Here is a 27,692-nt window from a genome sequence, read left to right on the forward strand (position 1 = left end):
GAGTTTGAATTAGTGTCCGCCAATCAGATCGGCGGAGGAATGTCCCAGGGTATTCTGGGAGTTGTAGTGCCACGGGTCTCAGTCCTTCTCTCTCGTGCATTCATACCCTAGGGGAGCGCTGAGGTGTGTACTCTCTGTGCTAAGGGTATGGAGATGGGGAATCGTGACAGAACCCCTCCTAAAGGATCGCCGACTCGGCGGTCGTCCAGGTTTCCCTGGATTGTCGTCGTGGAATTGGTCTACTAACTCGGGGCAATGGAGATTCTGCTCGGGTTCCCATGTTCTATCCTCCACCCCGAATCCTTTCCAATCTACCAAATATTGGACTCGTCCCCGAATCAATCTGGAATCCAATATTTTGTTCACTTCATATTCCTCCTCCCCATCTACAACAACTGGAGGGGGTTGATCTATAACTCGAACGTTGACTGGACATGGCTGGAGAAGGGAAACATGGAAGACAGGATGTATTCGCCAGGAAGGGGGCAATGCTAGTCGTACAGCTACTGAATTGATGATTTCTTCAATACTGTAGGGGCCTATGTATTTGGGTTTGAGTTTGTCTATGCCTTTCAGATGTATGTTCTTTGTAGCTAGCCAGACCTTATCCCCGATTTTATAGTCGGGTTCTTGGGTTCTTTTCTTGTCTGCGAATCTTTTGTGAGCTGCTTGCGCTCTCACCAGGTTGTGTTTTGCCTCTATGAGAATTGCCCTGAGATGAGCATGGTGTTCCTGGAGGCTTGGAAGAGTTGTTTCTATGGGCCACTCAAAGGGGAGTATGTTTGGGTGGTGTCCCAATAAACATAAGAACGGAGAGCATCCTAACGTAGAGTGTTCGGTATTATTGTATGCGAATTCCGCGGTCCATAAGAGATCGACCCAATCCGTGGCATTCTGCATGGTATAACAGCGGAGGTACTGCTCCAAGGTTTGGTTCAAGCGCTCCGTTTTTCCATCTGTTTGGGGATGGTAACTTGTTGAGAGCTTGGCTTCTATCTTCATTGAGGCGCATAGCGATTTCCAGAAGCGGGAGGTGAATTGTGTCCCTCGGTCTGTAATGATCACACAGGGAATTCCATGGGCTCGTACTACGTGTTGGAGCATTAACTTTACCAATCCATACGAAGTAGGGAGTTTTTCCAGAGGGACAAAGTGTCCCATTTTGGTAAGGTGGTCAACGATCACTAGTACCACCGTATATCCCTGACAAGGAGGCATTTCTACGATAAAGTCCGTAGAAATGGTATGCCAGGGGCGTGGGGGAACTGGTAAAGGTCGTAGCTGTCCTGTGGGTTTCGAATGCACGGCTTTACCCTGAGCACACACGGCACAGGTTTTGACGTAGTCTCGCGTATCAGCTCTCAGTGATGGCCACCAGCAAGATCGTTCTATACCTTTTATGGTCTTCTGTATTCCCATATGTCCTCCCAAAGCCGTATCCTGAGCCCATGTTATTACTTGCTCTTGTAATTCTGTCGTAGGGATATACAGAGCGTGTTGAACAAATAGCAGACCTTCTTTCTCCGATCTTGTGTCCGGGGCTTTCGTTAACCAGGCTTGTGTGTCGATGTTGGTCAGGGATGCTTGGACTTCTTTCAGGAATTGGTCCGCGGTGATAACGGCAATGGTGGGTGTGTTCACAACTCCCTCTGCCAGAATAAATGGAGTTTCCATGAGGGCGTCTGCTGTGTCTCTCTCTTCGTGAGGAAGCCGGGAGAGGACATCCGCTTTTCCATTCTGGGAACCTGGCCGGTACTTTACAATGAAATCATAATCCGAAAAAAAAAGAGTCCATCGTAATTGGCGAAGTGTTAGTGCTTTCGCGGTCTTCAAAAAGAGCAGGTTTCGATGGTCTGTATAGATTTCGAATGTATGATGAGCCCCCAACAGATAGTGCCGCCACTCTTCGCAGGCCCTTTTTATTGCCAATAATTCCTTGTCCGATATGGAGTAGTTGATTTCGCTGGGATTTAGTTTTTTCGAGTAGTAGGCTACCGGGTGTAGTTGCCCTGTCTTAGGATGTCTTTGGGACAAAACACCACCTATAGCGTATTGGGAAGCATCCGTCTCTACAATAAAGGGGACTTGCGGGTCTGGATGTCGCAAGATGGGAGCTTGAGTGAACTTGTCCTTCAGACTTCGGAAGGATCGGTCTGCTGCCTCTCCCCAGACAAAAGGAGCATCGTTTTTCAGTAGATGCGAGATGGGTTGGATGATTTTCGAAAAGTCCTTTATGAATCGCCGGTAGTAATTCGCAAAGCCGAGGAAGCTTTGTACTGCTTTTACGTGCTGTGGGGTTTTCCACTGTATGATAGCGTCCACCTTGCTCATATCCATTCTGAACCCCTGGGCATTGATGACATAGCCCAAGAAAGCGACCTCTTGTACGTGGAATAAACATTTTTCCAATTTAACATTCAAAGAATGCTGCCGAAGCCGATCCAGAACAGCGGTGACGCGGGTAACATGTTCCTGGAGTGTGGTGGAATAAACGAGAATATCATCAATATAGACCATGCAAAAACTGTCCATGTATCCCCTCAATACTTCGTCCATGAAGTATTGGAACGCTGCTGGGGCGTTACAGAGCCCGAATGGCATCACCCGGTACTCAAAAAGGCCAAATTTGGTTCGGAAGGCGGTCTTCCACTCGTCTCCGCTCTTTACCCGAACCAGGTGGTATGCCCCGCGTAGATCCAGTTTAGTGAAATATCGGGCCCCCTTGATTTGATCGAGGAGTACCGGAATCAAGGGTAATGGGTAGCGATTCTTCACCGTAACCCGGTTTAGGGCGCGATAATCTATACACGTGCGGAGCTCGTCGCAGTCCTTCTTCGGTATAAAAAAGAGGGGAGACGAGGCTGGTGAGGATGAATGGGTGATGAATCCTGAGGCGAGGTTCTCTTCCAAGTATGTCTGTAAGTAGTGGGTTTCAGCCTCTGTCAATGCATATACCCGACTACACGGGATATCCGCTCCGGGAATCAGCTCAATGCGGCAGTCGTAAACTCTATGTGGCGGGAGTTGTGTCGCGGATTGTTTATCGAAGAGGGACTTGTAGTCCGCGTATTCCTCTGGTAGCGTGGCTGCAATAACAGAGGTTTCTGGTATGTTTGCGCTTGCCACTAGCCTGGCCTTGGTATTCTCGATGGCTCCGGGGGGAAATTTAACTTGAGTACAATGTTCTTTGCAATACTGGGAACTCATGGTAACGGTGCGGGCTGCCCACTTTACCTCTGGATCATGAAGTGTCAGCCAGGGCATTCCCAGAATTAGACAGAATTGCGGCGCATCAATCAGGTCAAACTGTATGCATTCTAGATGGTTCTCACCGAACTGCATTAGTAGCGGTGGTGTATGTGAGGTGACTGGTCCTGAGGTTAACACGGAGCCGTCCACTACCTTTACCCATTCGGGTTTTTCTTTTCTTTCGCTGGGGATGCCTATTTTCTGAGCGTAGTCAATATCCATGTAGTTCCCTGTTGCCCCCGAATCCAATAAGGCGTCTGTTTTAAGGGGTGAACCCCGGGTCACCCATAGGGATACGGCTACATTCAGGTGCGCCACTGCGGGTTGTAGGGTATTGGCTATGACGGAGGAGATCGAGGTTCTTCTTCCGCCCGGTCCAGCGATCTCGAACTGGTTCGGGCTCTTCAGTTTTCTGCCGTTTCTTTGGTTCCCATCACAGTCGGCTGTCTTGGTGACAAGCTCCTTTCGGGAAGCTGTGCTCGGGCTCGGCATTCTCGGATGAAATGACCTCCTTTCCCGCAGTATAAGCAGAGCTTCATCTTTCTTCGTTTCTCTCGCTCTTCTACGGAGAGGGGTCCTCGTATACCTCCGATTTGCATTGGTTCCACTCCTTCCGAGTTCTTGGGTCTTGTTTCGGAATATTCTTTCGGTTTGGGGTACCAGGGGCGTGCTTCCCCCCGAGTCTTATCTCCCTTGCGTTCCTGTAACCGGTGGTCTAATTGTACGGTCAGTTCGATCATCTCCTCGCACGTCAGAGGTAATTGAACTACTTGGGAAAGTACATCTTTCAATTCCCCTCTCAGGCCCTGGTAGAACAAGGTGGTTCTTTTTTCAAGTGGCCAGTCGGTTTCTACCACTAACCGATTGAACGCGGTGACGTATGTTAGCAAATCTTGTGTCCCTTGCCTTAAGGTGAGGAGTTCACAGTCCAAGGTTAACATATGGGATTTTCGGGCAAAGAGTTTACGTAATTCTATGCAAAAGTCCGGGAACTGGTGCAAGACCGGATTGTTTCTCTCCATCAACGGGATGGTCCTGCTAGCGGCGTTTCCCCCCATATACGACATCATGAATGCTGTTTTTGCCGTGTCATCCTGGAAGACCGCTGGTTTGCACAAGAAGTGAAGCCGGCACTGATTTAGAAAAGTCTCAAATTTCTAGGGTTCGCAATAGAAGCGTTCAGGGGGTGCCAGAGGTATGCTAGTATTCTGAATCACGTGAACTGTAGGTACTGGATCACTAGACTGTGAAGGACCTGAGGACATGGTAAAAAAAAAAACACCTGCCTGGTCTTCCCTGGCTGGAGGGCGTGTGGTGACCCCTGGGGGGGGGGGAGCGTTGCTTCTCTAATGTAGGGGCTTCTCCGCGTTAGACCTGCCACCTCTCTATGCAGAGTACCCATTTCCTTTCTAAGATCTTGGTTCTCTAAGCGTGCAGTTTGCACCCCTAACTGTAGAGCATTCAAGCTCTCTAGTAACGAGGTCAACACTACATTCGTGTCCATCGTTCAGGCTGGTCGTCAATTCGTGGTCTTGACAATCTGTCACGGTGTTAGTGATGACGGACAGTGTTAGACTCCACTAACCATGTCGCAGCAGCCAGCGGGAACGATGACGAGCTGAGGGGCTTCCCAGCTCTCCGAAATGCTATGCCCCACAGTGCAAGAATACGCAGCTATGTGACTCAGCACCCCAGGGAAAAGGGAAGGGGACAAAATAAGAAAGGTCACTGCCTGGGAAGCGTCTGGCCTGTGTCTGGTCTGCGCTCGAAATCCGGATAGTGGGAGGGCCCTACAGAGGGACGAGAAGAAGGTACACAAGCATCAGCACTTATCTCTACTGACATCCACTCGCACCCGTCCCTTCCCTTCCCAAGGCAACCACCCCAGGCACTTACTGGAACCAGGCAGTAACGACCCAGGAAATACTTGTCCGAATTCAACACGTAGAGAACGCGTTCCGTTCTCCACGGGTTCAAGGCCAATGTTTTGGAAGGAAGTCTGTGCTCCCGTTCTTTCCAAGGCAGAAGCTGAAAAGTACTGACGTAAGGCACAGCCCGGGGCAATCTGGACAGCTGTAGAAACCCCCCTGTAATCGGTACGAGAGTCTGTACTCACAGGGCGGGGGAAGAGGAGCCGTGGTGGACTGAGGCAGCAGAAAACAGTTCTGCCCAAGCAGAAATTACCACGGGTTAAGTTCTCTCCTTGCACCTCTGTGCGGGAAGGACAAGAACACAGCAAGCAAAAAGGAACGAGGGTAACAAGCAAGGCAAACGCGGTCACGCTTAGGGAGTAGTACTTGCGTGAGTGCCAACAGCGATGCCTTGCAGCCCTCGGGGTCCGGAAAAGATCGTGAAGGAAGTTCCAAACGCGGCGCTGAATGTCCCAGCGGGACCTCGATGAAATCTGCAACGGCGTTGTCTTCGGAAATCCTGCGCGGGAAGGAAAGCGTCCGCCCTGATGAAATCTGCAACGGCGTTGTCTTCAGAAATCCTGTACGGGAAGGAAAGCGTCCGCTCCGACGTAGGAAGCTAAACGAATTGTCAAGCACCTTCTTCCTGTGGAGGAGGTGCTTAAGGGGGAGTTTGAATTAGTGTCCGCCAATCAGATCGGCGGAGGAATGTCCCAGGGTATTCTGGGAGTTGTAGTGCCACGGGCCTCAGTCATTCTCTCTCGTGCCTTCATACCCTAGGGGAGCGCTGAGGTGTGTACTCTCTGTGCTAAGGGTATGGAGATGGGGAATCGTGACATGTTGACACTGGGGTCGAGCAGAAGGACAGGCCTCTGAGGGTTCAAGGCAGGCTACAGGCAGCAAACAGTCTTTCCAGGTGCAGCAAATCAGTCTTGTGGAGGACACAGCAGGCCACAGAAGCAAGAGGTCCTCTCAGAGTTCTCCATGGGTCCAGAAAGTGAATTGAAGAGTGGGTCTGAGTGCTTTCTGTGAAGTAGGAAAAGTTTCTAGAGGATTCTTTCTGAAGTGCTTGGAATTTCATGACTCCCCTGCACTGGTTCTATGCTGGCTGCGGGGACAATGCAGTGGTGACAAGGCCTTTGTGTGAAGGCAGAGTACAGCAGATTTAGTTGCAAGCAGGGCTATGCCCAGCTGCACCCCCATCCTGCCAGTTGATGGCCCAACCAGCCACACCTAATTCCTCTATTATGTGACTGTCTGGGGGCCATGAACGCAGTGCAACTTCCAACTACACACAGTCATGAGACACAGGGCAGGCTCCAGGCCCAAAGTGCCAGGGCACGCAAATGCCAACTTTCTAAAAGTGGCCTTTTCACAATTGTAACTTACAATCTTACTTTACCTTTAAAGATTATTGTTAATTACAATAGCTTAGACACCAAACATGAAATGTTTACCTGTTCCCAATTAAAAAGTAGCACTTATTAAATGTAGTAAGGCAATCCAGTGTTGTCCTATGGGAGAGGTAGGCCTCACAGTATTAAAAAATTAATTTAAGAGTTTTTCACTACCAGGACATGTAAAGCTTAAACATATATGTCCAGCCTTTTATTTGCAATTCCCCATGCCCTATGGGCTACCTATGGTCTACCTTAGTGGTGACTTATATGCAATAAAAGAGGAGTTTTAGGCTTGGAAATGAGGTTATATTGCCAAGACGAATTGGCATTTGAAACTGCATTCAGGCTGCAATGGCAAGCCTTGGACAGGTTTTAAGGAGCTAATTAAGTGGGTAACACAACAAGTGCTGCTGGTCCACTAGTAGCATTTAATTTACAGGCCCTCGATATATGGTATATCACTACAGAAGGGACTTATAAGTAGGTTAAGTAAGCCAATTGTACCATGTTTAAGAGGGAAAAAGCAGAGGCACTTTCCCAGTGGTAAAGTGCACAGAGTCCTAATGCCATATAAAACAAGTTTCAGCAAAATGTTTGGGGGATGACGGCCCTACGGCTGATAGGTCTAACATGTGCCGCTCAGCTGAAAGTGGGGAAAACAACCCAATCTTCTGGGAGTTCTCATCATTGAAGTGGAAGAACATGGCCAGACCATCAGTACTGGAGTGCTCTGACCCAGTATGGTGTTCCACAGTGAAGTCCATTCCACTTCTGAGGTGTCGCCTGGTGGTGCAGCCTTGTGTACCTGCACCACTGGGCTGGACCAGGGTCTACTGGAGTACTCAACCACGGCCAACTCCAGCATCTTAGCAACTTCCTCTTTAATGCTGCCCTCACTTGATCATAGAGCCTGTATATTTTGTTTTTGACAGTCAGGCTGTCCCTAGTGTCAATGTCAGCGGTACACAAATGTGTAAGTACAGAAGTGAGGAGAAACAATGAGCCAACCAGTCCCAGCAACTAATGACAACCCCTCTGCTATTCTGGACTCAGGGTAGGAAAGTGGTTGACACCTTCCACTGCCCCATCTTTCTCTTTGGATGACAAGAAGTCAGGGAGAGGTTCACTCTCCCCTTCCTCTCCATCATCTGTCAGCAACAAAGTGGTGACCTCAGACCACTGATAGTGAGGTTTGAAATAGTTGATGTGGAGAACTCTGAAGTGGTTTCTGGGATCTTAAGGTCCAACAGGTAAGTGGCCTTTCCTTTCCTCTCAATCACCTATTAGGGTCCAGTCCAACAGACTTCGAAGGGTATTTGGCTCCACTGGCTCTATCACCCACACTTTCTGGCCAGGTTGAAACAGGATGGCCATCTAGTTATACCACTGTTTCATGACTTCCTGGCATGTCTCCAAGTTCTCAAAAAGCTTTCTTCCAGAACTTGGCCATCTGGTCCCTGAGGGTTAGCATATTGCTGACCACATCCTGGGGGCGGGGGGTTCTTGGGAGCATGCTCCAATCCCTGTTTCCCCAGACTGAGAGGTCCTCTAACTGGTGGGCCATACAGACGTTCTGTGGCACCTCCCAGTACGAAAGAAGCAGGCATGGCTGAAGGATATCCTGCTTCTACCTCATGGGCTCTGGCAGGCCCATAATCATGACCTTTAGGACTTGTTGATCCTTTCAACCAGCCCATTGGTTTATGAGCAGTAGGGTGTGAAGAACTTGTGGGTTCCCCCACATTCCTTACACATGGACTTCATGAATGCAGACATGAAGTTGGTGCCCTTGTCAGACCCCACTTGTTTGGGGAACATCATCTGGTCACTAGCAATTGCAGGCACACTCACAGACCTCAGAGGGATTGCCTCTGGGTATCTAGTGGCATGGTCCACCAAGGCCACGATAAACATGTTGCCTAAGGCAGTGTTGGAGTCCAAGGGTCCCAAAATGTCGATGCCCGCACTTTCATAGGGGGTGCCAACAACATGTAAGGTATTCAGGGTTGCCTTTAGCCTTTTCCCTGTTTTCCCACTGGCCTGGCAGGTAAGACAGATCCTGTACAAAATATCTGAGGCTATCCCCGTAACAGGGCTCATAGAAGTGGGAGACAAGCTTGAAAAAGGTATTGTCTTGCACCAGATGTCCTGCCTGGCAAATATTATGAGCCTGCCCAGTAGGAAGGGCTTGTAACATTGGGAGACGACCAGCACACAGGTTGCTCCATGCACAGGCCCCTTAGGCACACTATAAGCAAGGTAATTCGCACAGTATATAAGGTGATCTCCAGAGGTATCATCAGCTGCCTGGGATTCAGCCTGATGTCTCATGCTATTAATGGTTGGGCACTCATTCTATGTTTTACCGAATGTCTCCCTAGTGGGCCTACCTTCTGCTTGCCATCCTGAAAGTTGAGGTAGGTCTTCATGGGAGGCAATGCCCTCCCCAATAAGCTCCGGGGAGGCCTCCTCTGGTGACCATCCACCTGTTCCATTTGAGTTTCAGTCTCTCGTTTCCAATGCTTCCTTCTCTTCCATTTTTTTGCAGCTGTCTGGGCCATGTTTCCATCCTCCAGACTACCTTGACTCCCCTCTTGGCAGCCATGGACCTGCTGGTCATCCAGACCCACTCAGCCGAAGCCAATATTTCAATGTGTGACCTGAGCATCACTTCTTTCCAGGCAGTGTGCTCCAGATCATTTCCTAGCAAACAGTCCACGGGCATGGTAGGGGTAACAGCTATCTTGAGAAGACCTAAGACCCTCCTGCCATTTAAAGGACATCAAAGCTATGGGTAGTGACTCCCCCTGTTGTCTGCTACTAAAACTCAGTGGTATGTACTTGGTATCAGTTGTTCTGAGGTCACCGCATGACACCTGACAGTAGTTATATTGCCTGCAGTATCCCTTAGAGCCTCCAACCTCTGCCCATTTATGGTGACCAACTGCCTATACCTGGAGGTATTTGAAGGCATGTGGCATTTGGGCTCAATGTCACAGTCACCAAGGAACACTAGGGTAAGCTCAGCTGTCTCCTCCTTCATTAGCTATGCTCATCTCCTCCCCAAGCACTACACTGCTGAACCCAGGGGTCTGCACCCCACTGGAGTGCTGTGCCCTTTGGGGACACATGGCATCTCCTGTGGTGTGCCTATTCTGGAAACATCTATAACACTTGGGGACAAATTAACCAGTGTTCTTATCAACAGATCCGTTTTTTGGTCAGATTGGGGCTGCGACCCTTTCCTCTGAAAACCTTTTTGGGGCCTTGAGAGAACTCCTTCCTGATTTTATCTCCCTCCCTCTTTCTTGTGGTGATAACCATGACCACCCAGATACCTTACTGGACACTCTGCTGCTGACCCAGAGGTCAGCACCAGAACTACCTCAGCAAACCTTCTGGGGTCAGTAAACCTGCTATCTGCTAGGTGCTGGTGCTGCTCTGTAAACCAAGTGTTGTGCTCCCTCAAAATGAAATTGGTCAGCCCAACAAAATCATCTACTTTGCTGCCCCTCACCTAGCCATTCAGTGCCTTGCTGTAATAGTCCAAGAAATCCACTCAACACGTGAACCTCTGACTTTACTTCACAGAGGTCAGCCGAGATTTAGCAACAAAGCTTGCATTCATGGGGGCATACCTTGTCTGATCACTTACCTCAATTGTGAGAAGTTTGTCCCTTTCCACTGTAGACATGTGTTTTCATACGCTACCCCTATCCCCAGTACTTCTTTGGGATCTTTTGCACTGTCAGAGCTGCCTCATAAGCAGAAAATCACTTGTCTTTATCATCTCCTACCACATAATTGGGCACCAGGTACACGGACCCTCACCTCCTCAGTGGACACAGCGGGTATGCTGCCACTAATACTGCTGGACTCTCCCTGCGTGGCTCTCATGTCAGCTCCTTGAGACTAACAGCCTCATGCATCAACCCAAAATCCAGTCGGTAAAATACCGATTCGCTAATAGCTCCCGGTATTAAGTTAAAAATACCCAATCCCAATGCATCAACCCAAAAGCAGAAATCGCTATTTAAGGAATCCTTAAATAGCGATTCTTTAAATAGGGATTCCTTAAATACCGATTCCTTAAATGGGGATTCCTTAAATACCGATTCCTTAAATAGCGATTGCATTTAAGGAATCCCAAAGTGAGATTCCTTAAATGCAATGCATCAAAGTTAAAAAATTAGCGATTCCGCTAATAGGGGGAGCAAATTACCATGAAGATGAACTGCATGGTAATTTGCAAAATCTTTGAAAAATGCACTTTTGGGCATTTTTCAAAGTTTCATGTTGCGCACACACATGCCCTTAGAGCATGTGTGTGCAACATATGTGCATATATCATTTTCAGGGGTGCTATAGGGTGTCATTTTGACACCCTTGAAATTGCATGAGCAATTAGCGAGAACCTACTGGTACTCGCTATTTGCTCATGCAATCTCCGATTCATTCCTATGGGCCTGGAGGCCCATAGGAATGATTGGGACGGCATTCCTTAATTGCTACTCGCTATTTGCTAGTAGCAATTAAGGAAAGTTAAGGAATCGCTATTTGAATAGCGATTCCTACATGCATAGCCTTTTGCTATTCCTTATTAGCGAATCCTTATTTTTCGCTAATAAGGAATCGCAAATGCTAATGTTGATGCATATGCCCCTTAGTTCATGGGCCTTCTTCCTTTACTCCATAGCCAGTCTGTCTCTTACCAAGGCTCTCTCAGCCTTTCTCTCAGCTGCTTCCAATTTTTAGATCTCCCTCTTCCTGTCCTCTAGCTCTTCTGGGGACAGGCCTCGGGCAGACACACTGCTCCCTGCCCCATTGTGAGTATGCGCTGGCAGTGAGTGAAGATTCAGCTTGGTTTCCTTCCTGCCTGCCTTCAGCCACTTTTGTTTGCAAAGCTTCAGCATTAAGGGTGGGCGTAGTGGGCGTAGTGGGGCTACGTGAAGCAGCACGTAGTGTGCCCAAATCTACGCACACTACGTGCTTCGCGTAGCCCCATTACGCGCCACCCGCCTCCCGCCCCCCCCTCCTTTTAAATCAAACCCCCGCATTTCAATAAATACAAAATTAAAGAAACTTACCTGAAACGCGGCGTCTCCGGGGCTCCCTCTTCCATTCCCAACTTATTCTGACAAATGCGCATGCGCGGAAGCCCGCGCATGCGCATTTCTTGCGAGAAATGCGCATGCGTGGGCGTCCGCGCATGCGCATTTGTCAGAAGAAGTTTGAAATGGGAGAGGGAGCCCCGGAGACGCCGCGTTTCAGGTAAGTTTCTTTAATTTTGTATTTTTTGGAAATGCGGGGGTTTGATTTAAAAGGAGGGCGGGCGGGAGGCGGGTGGCAGCGGCAGGCAGCTACGCTTCGCCCTGGGTGTGCGTAGCGCTAGCCTGCTTTGCCTACTTCGAAAACTGCGAAGCAGGCAGCGCTACGTACACTACGTGGGCGAAGCGTAGTGTCTCGCCCAGGGTTATTCAGCATCCCAGCCCTGATGAGGGTGTCAAAGTTGGTCAGCTTCACCTCCATGGTACCAAAAAAAGGAAATAGGGCACTTAACTTTCAAAAAAGGGTGAAAAAGCCAATGGAAAACTAGATATAATTCGAAAGAGGTCAACTCGGGTGTCAAATTATTTATATGGGATCTTTGTGCTACACATCACAAACACAAGTACTGGAAACCACCACTTATCACCAATGTGAGTAATTGAGGTGTTGGTTGAATGGGGGTAATCCCTGTTCAAATTAAATCCACAATTCCTGTCAAGGTGAATCACAAAAGTCACTAAATTAACCTGTGCTTTACTCCTTGGCACAAAAGTAGTCAGGCTGAATTTAGAGGCAATGTGTAAAGTATTTATGCAGCACACAAACAGTAATAAAGTAAAAACACAACACAAGAAAAATATAACACCAATTTAGTAAAATAGAGTGAATTTTAATAAATTATTTGACATCAAAATGACATAAATCCAATTAGTAGAACCAGGTTTATGAATTTATAAAGTTTAAGACAAAAACACCCAAAAATCAAAGCTACTAACTGCGGATATCTAGTTGTGCAAGACCAGTTGAAAGTCATAAAATATGGCCGCCTGCAATGTAGCGTAAGTCGGATAGAAGACAGGGATTGAGCCTGGTTTGGCACTGACTTTCGGTTGGTTTAATAAAACTCTGCGGCCGGAACAGTCTCGATTGAATGTGCCTGAGGTGTACAAAGTTTTGGCTGGTTTTATAGGATAGGATAGGACAGAATTTAAAGAGTGCACTAAACCCGAAGGTGCTAAAGCGCTATAGCCGAACAGAGGAATCAGCAAGAGCAGTGTACACATCATGAAGTACAATAAACCGATTTATGCATTATTAAAGGGCAGTACAGTTGATAAGGACATAAATATAGAGATGTCTGGCATGAGGAACCTGTGTTCACTACGTGTGGTGTGCATGTCGTGTCCTGATTGGTTGAGTATTTCTATTTTCCATGTAGCATCTAGCTTTGTGGTATTTTGGGGGAACGCGTGCTTTTGGCCAAACTTATTTTAATTTGGCCAACTGCCGCGGACCTGTTTGTGGTGCAACTATCAACCTGTGGAATCGATCAAACCTCCAAACGGGTACCAGGATGCTTGTTTTTGGTTCAGGGAGGATCTGGTCTGGCTGTTTGGGCTGGACTGTTCCCATGAGGAACAGGGTCTAGACTGATTTGCGTATGGCTGGGTCCAAACTGAGGTGACATGGTGAGCAAAAGAACGATGGGTTGGGATGCTACCCTGAGTGATCGCCAGTGGTTAGACAGATTGCAAGCATTCCTGAACTGTTATTTGATAGGCATGGGTGTGAATCGCAGGGCCTGTCTGACCATGTATCTCTGAATCAGGCTTGATGGAGAGGTCACCTTGGGTAAATACGACAGCAATGGTAAGAGTTTAATGGAACTCCTAAAAATAATATGGCAGTCACTCATGTAAATTTTATCGACATTCTCAATAGCTGTGTACATAGCTCTTCCCAGAGAGCTGGAAACACGCCGAGATCAACGCCCTACTAAAACAAAACAAGGCAGACCCAAGAGACCTCAAGAACTTCCGGCCCATCTCTCTGCTCCCCTTCCTGGCCAAGGTCATCGAGAAAATCGCCAACAGACAGCTTACCCGATACCTCGAAGAAAACAGAATCCTGGACCCTTCCCAGTCAGGGTTCCGCAGCAACCACAGCACCGAGACTGCCCTCATTGCCGCCACCGACGACATCAGGATCCTGCTTGACAACGGCGAGACCGCAGCACACATCCTCCTAGACCTCTCCGCCGCCTTCGACACCATCTGCCACCGCCCACTATGCGCACGCCTCCACGCCGCAGGGATCCAAGACCAGGCTCTGGAATGGACCACCTCCTTCCTCTCCGGCAGAACCCAGAGCGTCTGCCTCCCCTCATTCCGGTCCAAAGCCTCCAAGATCATCTGCGGCGTACCCCAAGGATCCTCCCTCAACCCGACACTGTTCAACATTTACATGGCCCCGCTCGCACACGTCGCCCGACAGAATGACCTCAACATAATCTCCTACGCCAACGACACTCAACTGATCCTCTCCCTCACCAAGGACCCCATCACTGCCAAAGCCAACCTCCACGAAGGATTGAAGGCCATCGCTGACGGGATGAAGACCTGCCGTTTGAAGCTGAACTCGGTCAAGACGGAGGTCCTCATCCTCGGCACCAACCCTTCAGCCTGGGACGACTCCTGGTGGCCGACGGCACTGGGAGCAGCCCCGACACCCACCAACTATGCACGCAACCTGGGAATCATCCTCGACTCAATGCTCTCAATGACCAAGTAGGTCAACGCCGTCTCCTTCTCATGCTTCAACACCCTCCGCATGCTCCGCAAGATCTACAGATGGATCCCGACAGACACTAGAAAGACAGCCACCCAGGCCCTCGTCAGCAGCAGACTCGACTACGGAAACGCTCTCTATGCGGGAGCCCCGACCAAGCTCATCAAACGACTACAACGCCTAGGTACGACTGATCCTCGACATACCATGCCATGGCCACATCACCCCCCACCTGAGGGACCTGCACTGGCTCCTCATCAGCAAGAGGATATCCTTCAAGCTTCTCATCCACGCACACAAGGCACTCCACAAGACCGGCCCAGCCTGCCTCAACAGACGGCTCTCCTTCTACTTCCCCAACCGCCAGTTACGCTCCGTCAACCTCTCACTAGCCACAGTCCAGCGCATCTGAAGAACAACCACCTCGCTGCCAAGACATGGAACACCCTCCCGCTGAGCCTACGACAGACCCAAGACCTGCTGACCTTCAGGGGGATGCTCAAGACCTGGCTGTTCGATCAGTAGCACCCCCCCCCCCAGCGCCTTGGGACCCTCCCGGGTATGTAATGTGCTTTACACATGATTGATTGATTGATTGATTGATAGCACAACTTGGTATAGGTTATACCAATATTAACATAGTTCTGCATTTCTAGATCTTGACATGCATTGACATTGCTTTAACTGATAATAATATTGTTGTCCGTACATGGATTATGGCAAACATTAAAATTGCTACTGCTGGTATCATCGCTATTGTGCAGGCATGTTATGTTATGGTATTTTAATTTATTATGCGCTTGAATCACCCCCGAAGGAATATCTTGTGCAGGACCTGGACAATACGGGCGGGCTGAGAGTGAACCTAAAATAGGTGCGTCTTAAGTGCTTTCCAGAAAAGGGAATGATTTTCACAGAAAAGTGATTGCATAGGCAATTTATTCAAGAAAGGAAAGAGAAAGATCTGCAGCCTGCTCTGGCCTTCCTAAACCTAAGGACTTTCAGCAAGGACTTAGAGCATTATCTAAGAAATCTCGAAGGAGTGTGGAACAGAAGCTTGGAGGCTATGTAAGTGGGCCCTTGACCATGGAGAGCATGGTGGGTTAGACAGCATAATTTTAAAATGATTTTATTTCTGACCGGTAGGCAGTGTAGAGACTGAAGAAGTGGGGCTGTGGCCAAGCCCAGGTTGCATACGAGACGAGAGGCAGTGTTCTGGACAACCTGAAGTTTAGAGAGCGAATTCTCATTTATGGCAGCCAGGAGTGAGTTGCAGTAATCAAGGCAACTGATTACCAGGGCTTGGACAAGGGTTTTCTTTGAGGAGAGTGGTAAAAGAGGGAAAACTCTTCTCAACAGATGTAGCATATGAAAACAAGAGCCGGTAGTGGCCAAGGTGTGTTCAGTTATAAAGAGCTATTGGTCCAGGTGGTTTCCAGGTTTTTTACCACCTGTTTGGGTACAGGTCAGGGCCCAGCTCAGGAGGCCACTAGTCAGGAGCCCAAAGAAGTTGGGTATGTCCAAATAACATGATTTCTGTTTTTGAAAAGTTGAACTGCAGTCTGTTTTCCAACATCCAGGTAGCTATGGCTTTCATACCAGAGGAGAATGAAGTTTTGGGCTTGGATATATTATTTCCAAAGGAGAAAAGCAGCTGTGTATCGTCAGCGTATGAGATAATATCAAATCCAAGAACTCTGACTAGCTTAGCAAGGGGGGTGATATAGATATTAAAAAGCGTAGGGCTCGGGGCGTGGCTTTGGAGCCGTTGGTGATGGCCGCTGATTTCGGGAGCTCCGCGGCGACGTAGACAGTAGAGGGCTTCCAGGCTTCTTCTCTTCTGTTCTGGGTCTCAAAATCGACATGTCCTTCGTCGGAATACCTCAGCTATCGGTGTGAGGAATAACGGAGAGTTTCCATGCCGTTAAGGTGATTTTATTTCCAGAAATGCAGTCAGTCAGAACAACGGCCGCCATTTTGTTTTCTGTGACGATAGTTTACTGATGCGTTCGTCACCCTTTTATCAGTACCATTCACTACGAGACTGACATTATAATATTTGCACAAAGGTTTTTTCTTCGTGTATGGTGTAGCTTCCGGGTTTTCTTTGTGACAATTATTGGAGTACTTCCCGCAAAATCTTTTTTCTTCAGTTTTTTTTGTTCTCCTTTCATCAACGCTCTGTGGCGGACTTTTTCCAATTTTTGACAGATATTGTTATCCGAATCATCTCTACTTGGGTCCGTCTCTTCCGTCATCAAAAGAGACCTTGTCTTTTGTTTCTTCATGGCAATGCCGCGCGGTGCTCGCAGTGGCGCCCGCGCTGGAGCTCACCAAGTTATCTCCTCGCCACTGGCTGACAACAATCCTTTTAATGTCCTACGGGACACTATGGATGAAGCTTCTCCAGAGTCCTCCGATCATAAATCCTCCTCTTTGGCGGATACTCGCCCCAAACAACTCTCCAAATTACCCACAGCTCCGCCCTCTGGCAAACGGGCAAAAATTAACCCTCCTTCTCCTACTAATACATCCTCTTCAGTCTCTATGGAGCTTCTCCTTGAGGAAATTCGTGCTTTGAAGCCGTATATGGAAGAAACTAATTCGCGCCTACAAAGCCTTGAAGACAACTGGTCTCACACCGTCCAGAGAGTTGTGGTCCTTGAACAAAGAGTTGACGCGTCCGAAGATACCCTACAGCAAGTACCCCTCTTACATACAGAAGTTGATCGACTCAAACAACAAGTCGAACAATTGGAAAACCGCAACAGGCGCAACAATTTACGTATTTATGGTTTAGCTGAAGGCCTTGAAGGTTCCAATCCAATTTCATTTTTTCAGTCATTTTTACCGTCTCTCCTTGGTCTTCCTGAATCTCCTCCTTTGAACATTCAACGCGCTCATCGTTTGGGCCGGTTGTCTGCTTCTTCCTCCTCCTCAGCGAGACCTCGAGGTACTATTCTATATTTTTTGGAATATACGGACCTCCTCAAAGTACTTCAAGCTGCCAAACAAAAAGGAAAGATCTCTTGGCAAGGCTCCAATCTATTTTTTACTCAAGATTATGCCAAAGTGACTGCAGATCGTCGGAAAAAATTCCTGGAAATGAGACCTGCTCTTCGAAGTCTGAATGCGAGATATGGCCTTTTCCATCCATGCCTTTTTAAAGTGACATATAATAACAAGACTGTCTCTTATGAAGATCCGGCTGTTCTCCAACAATTTTTGAATAACTGTCGTCATGAGTCTATGGATGTCTCCAGATTATGATTGTTTTTCTTCTCTCGTGTAGAATGTTAGCTGTTTTACTATATATGGTTTATTGTTCCACTTCGTTAACATCTGTATTTGGTCTTTTTTCCCCTTAGTTTTGGATACGTGGGCCCCTGTCTGTTATCCTCCTCAATTTTCCTGGATGCCGCCCTCCCTGCCGTCGTTGCCCTGTGGTTTCCCGTTCGGCGTTTCATTTCCCTGATGTGGTTCCAACACCCTCATCCTTTCTTGTTCTCCTGTGGTATGTCTTTTGCCATTGTGTTCTTATGTTTATGGAATTGGTTTTGTATGCTTTCTCGCTTTCTTCTCCTTTTTCTATTTTCCTCTCTTACTTCTTCTTTCTTTTCTCAGTATCATTGTTTCATTCTTCTTTCTTTTACACTTACCTATTGCTTTTCTCTTTCTTCTTCTCTCTTTCTCGGGGTTCAGTTTCTCCAATCTATCTTTTATCTTTTTTCCTTATTTGTTCATACCTCTTTCATTCTCATTTTATCTCTGTATTCTTTGATTTTCTTCCCTTTTCAATATAATGTGTTTTATGGTAGTTCCTTGGTCGTATTCATTATATTATGTATCTACCTTTCTCTCTTGTGTTTGATACTATCTCTTCTCTCTGCAATGCTTTGTCTTTCCTTCCTTTACTAATGTAAGGTTACTATCCAATTTCTCCCTATTTATACTTTTCCGTTCTCCTTTTATTTACATTTTTCTCCTTCTATGTGAATGACTTTGAATATTTTATCCTGGAATGTTAAAGGTCTTGGGTCACCTATTAAACGCCAAAGAGTTTTATCTCATGTAGCAAATTTAAAAGGGGATATTGTTTTACTACAAGAAATTCATGTTAAAGATACTGAAATTCCTAAATTACGTCGCAATTGGGTTGGTCATGTGTTTGCCTCTCCTGGTTCTGGGAAGCGCAATGGTGTTGCCATTCTATGCCATAAGAAGTTAGATGTTCAGCTTGTCAATCAAGATAACGATACAGATGGTAGGTGGGTAGCAGTTTCTTTGCTGATTAATAAAATTCCTTTGACTATTATTAATATTTATGCTCCCACTGTTCCTGACAAAGTCTTTTGGCCCCATATTCTCTCCTTACTTATGCAAGTCACCGATGATTATCTAATTTTGGGTGGGGACTGTAATATGGTTGTAGATCCCTTTTTGGATAGAAGATCTGACTCTAGATTCTCCCCTTCCCACATGCATTCTCTGTTTACATCCACTATTTCCCAAAGAGCCCTTGTTGATTCGTGGAGGCTCTGCCATCCTACTCTTAGAGAGTATACCTTCTACTCACCCCCTCACTCTTCCCAGTCCCGGTTAGATTATATTTTCATTTCCAAAGCCCTCACTCAGCTAATTACTCACTCAGACATAGGTTCTATCCTAATTTCTGATCATGCTCCAGTCTCCTTAAGCCTGGACTTACTCCCCCCCGTGAAAGGCACTAGGAGATGGAGGTTTAATAATTCTCTTTTACTGGACCCACAATTTCCACCAGCTTTTATGGATTTTGCCTCTTCATTTTTTGTAGAAAATAACTCACCTCAGTTAACTCCCTCTCTTATTTGGGACACTTTTAAAGCCGCCTCTAGAGACTTCATTATTACATTTGTTGCCCGCAAGCGTCGTAAAGCCTCTCAATCAGCCCAATCACTTAACACACAAATTAAACAATTAGAACACTCCTTTTACCTTTCTAAGAAGCAATCCGACTTAGATAATCTTATTAAGGCTAAGCTCTCCTTTAACAAAATTTCCACTGATTCTGCCAATCTATTTTTACTTAAGTCTAGTGCTAAGTATTATACTGCCCAAAATAAAGCCGGTAATCTTCTTGCTAGATACCTCAAAGTCAGGAAGGAACGCACCAAAATTGAATCTATTGTTACCGCCGCTAATGTTAAGGTCCATAAGGATGAAGATATCTTGGCCGAATTTACGGATTTCTATCAGCGTCTATATACTCCGGATGCCTCTCCAACTGTATCCGAAATTACTCGTTATTTATCGTCCATTGCCCCACCTTCCTCCTCAGAAGTTGATTTTTCCCCTTTAGAGGCTGACATTACCCGTAATGACATTTTGGAGGCTATCCAAACTCTGAAGAGGGGTAAAGCCCCTGGCCCTGATGGGTTTACTATAGAATTTTACTCCCATTTCTCCACCTTACTTCTTCCTAGGATTCACCATCTATTCTCATCCTTTATAACTTCCCAAAGATCAGAAGGTACCTTTCAGGAGGCCCTTATTTGTCTTCTCCCCAAGGATGGTAAAGATCACTCCTTTTGTAAGAACTATAGGCCCATTTCCTTAATTAATTTAGATTACAAAATTTTTGCCAAGATCCTTGCCCTTCGTTTAGAAAAAATTCTCCCAAAATTAATTGCCAAAGAACAATGTGGATTTATCAAAGGACGTCACTTATCTGATAATACCCGTCTCTTCTTTAATGTTTTAAGTAAATCGCACTCTCATAAGTCGTCCTTGGCAGCTATTGCATTGGACGCTGAGAAAGCTTTTGATAGAGTCAATTGGCAATTTATTTTTTCCTCCCTTTCCTGGTTTGGTTTCGGTCCTAAGTTTCTTTCTTATGTTTCAACGCTTTATTCTTCTCCTACATCCTTCATTCTAGCTAATGGCCTTGTTTCCTCTTCCTTTCCGCTTCTCCGAGGAGTTCGACAGGGATGCCCGCTGTCCCCACTCTTATTTATATTAGCATTAGAACCCTTCTTAACTAAAATTCGTATGAACGCTGATATTTCTGGTTTCCCTTATGGTTCTACACAGTTAAAGATTTCCGCATACGCAGATGATATTTTATTATTTCTCTCGAATCCCCATACATCTCTTCCAGCATTTTTATCAGAAGTCTCGAACTATGCATCAGTGTCTGGTTATAAGCTTAATGTGGACAAGTGCGAAATTCTTCCTCTTAATAAGTTTTGTTTTCATGCCGATTTTTTAACTTCTTCCTTTAATTGGAGCCCGAACAAAATCAAATATCTTGGTCTTTGGTTTACACCTTCTATTAAGGACACAGTGGCTTTGAACTTTAAAAATTTACTTACTGCTCTCTCTACCTCTACGAGTCAATGGCATCCTTTGTTCCTATCTTGGTGGGGTAGACTAGATTCTATCAAGATGATGCTGGTTCCTTTAGTTCTATTTCTTTTGTCAAACCTTCCGGTTCACATTCCTAAGTTCTATTACAAGAATATCTACTCCATTTTATCTAAATTTTTATGGCAAAACAAAACGGCCAGAATGTCTTTCTCTAGACTCAAATCTCCTAAACACTTAGGTGGTGTTAACTTTCCTGATTTTTCGTCGTATCATACTTCCTTTTTCCTTGCTCATTCTGCTTTTTTCATTTCTGATCATACTTCCGACCCCTCTTCTTGTCCTCTATGGGTAGAGGTTGAATCTTCCTTTTTTCAACCTTTTACGTTTGAAGAATTTGTTTCATTGTCACAAGCTCCAAAGAAATTTTCTCTTCCTATTCTCCAGCATGTTTGTAAGACCTTTCAACCCATTATTTTACATAACCTAGACGACCGTGCTCGTTTTTTACAGTCCCCTATTTGGTATAACTCTCTTATCAAAATTAAAAATAGATCTATCTTTTGGAACGATTGGCTCTCCCTAGGTCTCAAATGGACTCATCAACTCTTTCATGATGGTTCTTTTATCTCCTTTTCTGTTCTTCAGGATCGTTTCTCTCTCCCTCTTTCTTCTCACCCTAAATATATTCTATTAAAATCGGCGGCTCAGACTACTTTGGATGCCCTTACGGATACTTCCATTCAACACAATTCCTCTCTCATTTCCTTACCATCTTTGCACTCTTCTCCGTCGGCTTCTCAAATCTATAAAAAATTACGAGATACGTCTGCTAATCGAACAAAATCTTCTGTGGAATGTGCCTGGGAATCAGATTTAGGGGATTGTTTTCCTCTTACTACTTGGGATAACATTTGGATCAAAATAAGGAAATCATCTAGAGCGGCGAACACAACCCAAACGCTATTTTTTATATACAATCGACTTTTAATTACCCCATCCAAACTGCACCTCATTGACCCCTCTATCCCGTCCAGCTGTTGGTCCTGTTTGGCTTTAGTGGCTGATCTTAACCACATGTTGTTTACTTGCCCTGCTGTTCACCTTTTTTGGGGCAAAGTTTGGCGACAAATTAATTCCATTTTTTCTACCAATTTCCCCCTTTCTTTTTCTCATATTTTTCTTGGGAGTCTCTCACAAATATGGTCCCCCTCCAACACTGATACCTCCATTGTTGACCTCCTTCTTGCTGTGGCATTTCAACAAATCACGAAAGCTTGGAAAGATACTTCCCTTATTTCCTATCAAGCATGGTGGTATGGAGTTTGTTATAACCATAGGCTAGATAGAGCATATGTCTATCCTATCTCCCTTGCGATTAAAAGAGACCTATTATGGCTACCCGTTACCTCTTTTCTAAATGTGTCTGCCCAATCCATTCCCTTACACAACCCCTGCAGAGAAGAAGTATCTAAACCTCCTTGATGCTTTTGTTCTTGTTAATATTTCTGATAGTACTATTATAGGTAACTTTACCAATTTGCTCTATTTCTTGTTACATAATAATTCTTGTATTATGAAATCATATTTGCTCTTTATACTACCACTTATTTAATATATTGCTGTAATATGTTTTTGATGATATCCCTTTTTCTTTCCCTCTTTTCTTCTTTCTCTTTCCATCTCTACCTCTTCCATTGCTCTGATCTGATTTATAATGTATTTTTTATCATATATGTATATTATTATTGTACTGCAACTTTTTTCATTCTTCAATAAAATCCTCTTTAAACTTAAAAAAAAAAAAAAAAAAAAGCGTAGGGCTCAGACAGGAGCCATGGGGGACTCCAAAGTCATAGATTATGACATACATTGATATTGTATTTATGAACATTTCATAGACTGTGACACAGGTCATTGCATACATTGTCTCTGTATTTTTTGGTATTGTCATTGTCAGGCTTGCACATATCATGGTACTCATTGACAATATATTTACTGAACCCATCATCGGATAAACAAGCAGTTTAGTCCCAGTCTTCTCTTGGTTCTCAGAGCAGTTCTTAGCCAAAAATGTTTTAAGTCCCAAGTTTTCGATGTTGGCTATTTGAGCACCACCACCAAGGGTCCAGGGGGTTATAATTCACATAGGCTTGGTGAAGGTGTGGGTTCAAGATGGTTGGATCATTTTTGGTTTATCTGTTCACAATCAAAAGTTTAGACAAATGTAATAAGGCAACTCAATGTTATCCTGATGCAGGCCCACAAATAGCATTTAATTTACAGGCTTTGGGTGTATGGTATACCACTCTACAAGGGACTTATAAGTAAATTACATATGGAAATCTGGTGTAAGCCAGTTTTACCATGTTTAATAGAGAGAGTACACACACTTAAGCACTTGTTTAGCAGTGGTAAAGTGCTAAGGCCAACAAAAACGAATTCCATCAAAAACTGAAGGGTGAAGTCAAAAAGTTTTGGGGAAGACCACCATAAGGTGAAAAGGTCTAACAATCTCCATAACACAGATGTTTAATTTTAGGCCATAGTTTCTTAGCCATCTTCCAGCTGGACCAGAACCTAAGTGTTGTGTGCATATATGTTGTATACAATTCTACATTTGGCTGTGAAAGAAGAGGGACAGAAGGAAACCCAGATGGGGAGATGGAAGAGAAAATCAGTGAGAGCAGCGGGTGGACCAAGGTGATGCACAGTAGATGGAAGGGTAGTGTGCAGGGCTCTGACCGGAACTGGTTGAGGTTGTGTGCTAAGGCTGACTGTGCCCCCTTTATATTACTCAGGCCTGGCATTGTACCATCACCCTTTACACTGAAAAACATGGTCCCAAGGTGTCATCATTTGACTTACTTTGATGCTACCCCGCTCTTTATGCAAAATGTGTAGCCGACCGCGACAGAGCACCATGGACACTGATTTTCTTGCATTTATGTTGACTATCTAGCTCTACCTATTGGAGTTCCTTCAGCAGATCGGTGGTGACGGACATTTTGGTGTAGAAGGCAACATGTTACATGTTCCCTGGGAATTCTGGGTTTTAAGGGTTTCCCTCGACACTGTTAAAATATCCTAGGATAGGAGTGTGCTTTGATGTTAGGAAGGCTTCAGAGCTCCTTAAGCATCGTTGAAAGGGAGAACCAGGCTTAGCTTTCCATTTGTATTTTAATGACATACAGTAGTCTGTGGTTGTGAAAGTATATTGCCAGCATATTATATTCCCTCACTTAGGAGAGAATTTCTCACATTGGAGTGATGAGGTGCCTAAACTAGAGACAGGAATGAATGCCCTAATTTTCAGATGAATCACTGCTCCAGGAATTGTTTTACAAGTAATGGAGAAGCCAGTAGCTAGCCCGTAGGTTAGTACATGTAAACTCAGCTGCATAATATTTCTGCTATGTTTGTTTGCAGCATGACCATTTCTGTGACTGTTATGTTTGTGCCTTGTTTTAATCCCCCAAAGCTGTGGTGCACTGCAGTAAGGATCAGTAGCAGCCAGCACGGATCTGGGATGGTGGGTGGGGGCTAGGGAGGAAGAGAGTGTATAAATAGACAAATACAATTACCTCCTCGCCGCTCTGTCCCACGTCATCTCTACTCTATCATCTGAGCAAGGAAGCCAGGCTCCCCTAAGCCAATCACAATGCTGCATTGCAGCGTTGTGATTGGTCTGAGCTCCATAATTCGGCGCTCAGACCGGGACTGGGGGCCTGGGCATGTTCTCCAACCAGTCTGTAATGCAGCCAGGGTGGAGAACATGCTAAGCGCTCATGACTGTTTGGCCGGCCCGAGACAGCCGGCCAAAGCGCCATGTGCACTTCAGTGTGCCCACCAATCCTCCCCTGCCATGTTCTGTGAGCAGAGCAGCTCTGCCCTCCCTCATGCTGCTACAGCAGGAACAAGTAAAATGATAATAACATTAAGTTCTTATCATTTTAAATTTCCTTTCCTTCACTGCTGCAATGTAGTGGGGCAACGCTCCTCTGGCTTAGTGGAGGAGCCGCCACTGATAAGGTTAACTCTAAACAATAGCCTGGAACCAAGATTGTATAAGTATCCCAAAACTTTTTTCATATATACTTTTGAACAAAATGTATGCGCCAAAAGTCATGTTGTAAATAGTTATATTTTTCCAAAAATATATGCAAATGAAAGTTTTGTACTTTTGTACATTTTTCCAGGTTATTTTTTGTTTTATCATAAGGAAAATGTTTCACATTGGTTGTTGATTTATGCTTGTAAATCCCTCTGGAAGCAATTGTTCTTAGCAATATTATTTATCCCATCTTCCTGGGATTTACTGGGCTGTCCTATATTGTTCTATGCAAATCCCAAGTAGTCTAGGCCATTTCCCAAGTAGTCTAGGAGCATTTCTGAACCTCTTTGTTTGTATGCGTTAGTACATTAGAGTCAGAATTATTGGCTTATCTAGCCCTTGATTTGTTATAGGCTCCTAATGTGTCAGATGTGGCCCACAAGTACGTTTTGAACAATTGCACACAAGTCAATGTTTGACTCTTTTATACAATAATACACTATTTTTACAGCATACTTGGTATTCAATTTTTGATCTTATAATGAAGATGGTAAATACTAAGACAAACTGGCATGACAAAAACAATTGCCGGACAACCAATTTTACGCCATAGCTTCAGGGTGGCAAAGCTTACTACAAAATATGTTAAATTATGTCTTTATCCTGCATAATTATAAATCCAATTTAAAGTCGCAATATTTTACATTTCATAGCTCCTTCTACCTCATTTCATAAGGCATGCACATTAAATCAAAATGAAACTCTCCCCATATCCGTCTTCGATCTGGAAGTCACTCATTTTAATGGAGTTGTTATAGATTTAAAGCCTATTCTAGCAGAGAAGGGAAATAACAGGCAAAATAAAATGTTTTAGTATTTTACATTTTAGGATATTTTCTATATTCACATTTGCTATGAAAGAAAGGAATAAGGACACTTTATATTAAACGATCGCCATCACTCTGATGCCTGTCTTATTCCTGCCGGCATTAGATCCAGATAACAGATCAGTCTAGCAAGGCGCATCTGCATTTGCAAGACAAATGAGCGCCTTGAGGAGCCTACGTCATAGGTGCATGGCAAAGTAGAGGATCAGCTGAAGTTGAAAGTTAACTTCATTTTGAAAAAAGGTCCCATCACCTTTTCAGAATCGGAAGGAACGTTTAGACATAGGGGGTCATCACGATGTCGGGCGGACCGCCACTGACAGGCTGTTGGTGGAGATTCGTCCGACATCCTAGGAATCGGTTTCACCGCAGAGGTGGGGGTAGGACCTCTGCCTCCGGACAGGGGTTCGATTCCTAACCCTACAATGGGGATGGTGCCTGCGCAGCCACCACCGTGGAGATTAGGATTTCCCTTTCTGACCGCCTTTTCATGCCAGTTCCACCATGTGGGCATACTGCTTTTTCAATTAGAACTGGGTCAGAGGGATGGGTGTGTTGTCTGAGTGAAGAATATTTATCGGATTGGTTTGTCAAAGGACACACTGTTTTTTCTGTCTATAATTGCCCCCAACAGCAAGGCTCATTTTAAGAATCTCTGTCCCAGTAACGGATTGGGAAACAAAAACTTATAGTGGTAGAACTGCAAAATATTTGCAACCACCCCTAAAGTCTGCACCAGTAGTCTAAAAGGCATTTTTAAAACTACAGACATTGGAGTCCTGAAAATATTGCAATGCTGAGCATCGCTACTCAATTCATATTGTCTTTCTACATTGAAATACACTTTATATTAGGACGTATTATCCATTCTTTGTATTCTCTAGCAATGGGGCGTGTGTGGATGAAGTTGGTGTAGTGGCTATCTGTGGTAATCTATTCCTATACAATACCATCTTTCGTATGCTGCGCAGAGCTGCACATATTCCACAACTATTCCCTCCCTCCTGCCACACAGTGGCACTCATTGTGCCCCTGTGTTACGAAGGCCTCTTATGTGTTACAATTTAGAACAACAGTGAATTAATAAAGCGATGACCCCATCACGTCCCTTGGACAAGATCCTGACCTGCCGTATTTTGCCATTCTTCGTGGTCATAGTCTGCTAAATGTGTCACTGTAGGACATGTGTATATTTATATATCCATGTACACTTAACTGATTTTATTTTCAAGCAGTGGCGATGAAGGTGGTATTTTACTTAGAGACATAATCCCTTATTTGACTTTCATGCTGCTGCCAAAGATGTTGTCGGGCAGGAGGGCGTCTGTGGTACAGTGGGCAAAGGGGAGCGAAGCATATATATATATATCCACAGTCCAAGAGCTCCTTCCCAGACCACAGACCCAAGAAAGGCGATGTGTGCGCCGACGAAGCGAATCGGCATACAAATAATCCAAAGTTCCACCCTGTAGGGAGATAACGCACTCTCAGGACACAACACACAACAATAGTATGATGCTCAGGTATTCTTTACTGGCTCCTCCTAATATATATACGTATATATCCAACAATCGTTTTCGCACAAGACCCAAGCCATTTTACGATGGCGGGCTGGGGCGGGGTGGCGAACCACTATATCTCCCACAAACGTGTCGTTACAACTTCCCAAGAACAACACACCTCGGCCCAATTTCTGTCAAAGGATGTTGGATCGAGGTGTGTTGTTCATGGGAGGTTGGAACGACGCGTTTGTGGGATATATATATGTCCAGTCACCGAACTGCATAACTTGAAACCTGAAACCCTGTATTTAAATTTAATCCCATCTTCCCCGTTTTACCAAATTGTGTGATCCTAGGCAGTTTATTTCTCTTTTTCTACATTTCTAACTTAACTCTTAGCTCAATACAGGACTGTCTGCCAGGGTGGGGAAGAGAATCAGTCTCTCCAAATTCATTCTTTAAAACTATTGCTTGAAACAACAATAATATTTCTCAACGCACTGACATAATCC

The sequence above is a fragment of the Triturus cristatus genome, chromosome 2_1 (assembly GCF_964204655.1).
Source record: "Triturus cristatus chromosome 2_1, aTriCri1.1, whole genome shotgun sequence".
Lineage (NCBI taxonomy): Eukaryota > Metazoa > Chordata > Amphibia > Caudata > Salamandridae > Triturus > Triturus cristatus.